The sequence below is a fragment of the Acyrthosiphon pisum genome, unplaced genomic scaffold (genome assembly GCF_005508785.2).
Source record: "Acyrthosiphon pisum isolate AL4f unplaced genomic scaffold, pea_aphid_22Mar2018_4r6ur Scaffold_20491;HRSCAF=21188, whole genome shotgun sequence".
NCBI classification, from domain to species: Eukaryota; Metazoa; Arthropoda; class Insecta; order Hemiptera; family Aphididae; genus Acyrthosiphon; species Acyrthosiphon pisum.
The window spans coordinates 83,901-85,244 of NW_021769856.1; the positions used below are offsets into that span (position 1 = coordinate 83,901).

At 38.1% G+C, this 1,344-nt stretch overlaps 1 protein-coding gene across 1 annotated transcript in view; it reads left to right on the plus strand.

Moving 5' to 3' along the window:
- Positions 1–1,344, plus strand: part of LOC103309396 — a gene marked incomplete at its 3' end in the record, with an annotated part of 5,060 nt that overhangs the window by 2,116 nt on the left and 1,600 nt on the right. The gene's annotated exons all lie outside the window — the stretch shown is intronic.

The window sequence follows — 1,344 nt, forward strand, 5'->3', positions numbered from 1 at the left end:
ATATACTAATATGTAATATTTATTAAGAAAATACTTTTAAACATAACAGTTATTATATTGTAATTTATAATGTAATATGTTTTTAAATTTTGTAATTTGTACAGTGATAATTGTACACATCGCGAATTGTATAATGTAACTTGTACAATCTAGTTACTTTGTACAGCAACATTGTACAATTCGCAATGTGTACAAAAATCACTGTACATATTGCGAAATGTACAATTCCGGACTTTGTATATAACATATATTTAACTATATAGCAAAATAAATATATGAATAAGTTTAAGCTGTCACCTACGAATTACCGACAGAAGACAGTTGGTAATTTACAAAATATGTTTTATAAGTGAAATACGAGTGTCGAGTGTGTGTGTGTTATGTAGGTACCTAGGAACTAATGCGGCAAAAGTGTTATTGTATTATATACTCTATGCAGTATACATGTTACAGTTAAAACCCGAAATCCGTCGAAACTAGTTTTAACTAGTCAAAACTAGTTTCCACAAATCCCTTTAGTCATTTCTGGTCTTAACTAGTTAAAACTAGAATTCACCGCAGGTTCAAATAAGTCAGTAAAAACTAATTTTAACTAAAATGCATGACAATCTCTTATATTATAAAACACGGTTAGTCGCCGTTTTTTTCCGACAGGCGCGACGCAGCAAATAGGGAACCGCCAATGAAAAAATTCCGTCGCCGCGGCCGCGTTATCGCCGATTTTCTTATCATTCCGCAAATTTTTGAGATTTTCGAAAATTTCCCCTTTTCACACGATTTCGACGACTTTCGAGCCTTTTTCGTCACCTTTTGTGCTCGATTCGCGTAGCTCGCGATCTCTCGAAGCCGCCGGTGTGCGGTTTATATTCGTGCGCCGTCCGTAACGGTCGCAATGTCGATCGCAAAATACGCTCCCGGCCGGAGTTTTTTGCCGATTTTTTTCGTTTTCTCCGACCGATTCGTCTTTCCGCACGCCGTCCGTGCCCGAATCGTGTAGCCGACGTCTTTTCGAAGCCGTCTATATGCGCTTTTACTTCGAAATCGGTTCGTTCGCCTCGCAATCGCGTTTCGAAATGACGCCGGCGACCGACCGACCGTAAGCGTATACCTATACATTTTACACATACATGTATATGCATTTGTATTTGCCTATATAATAATTATTATCGGAAAACGCTTTTCACACGCCCCGTTAATTATATATTTAGGAGATGTGCGTGTTACAAGCGAAATTATATACGATTACATCGATGTACGTCGAATATATCGGTTTTCGTCGCTCCGTAGACGCACAGCTTAAGTGTTGATGTTTTGACCGTAATTCACATCTCAAACTGTGTCTCG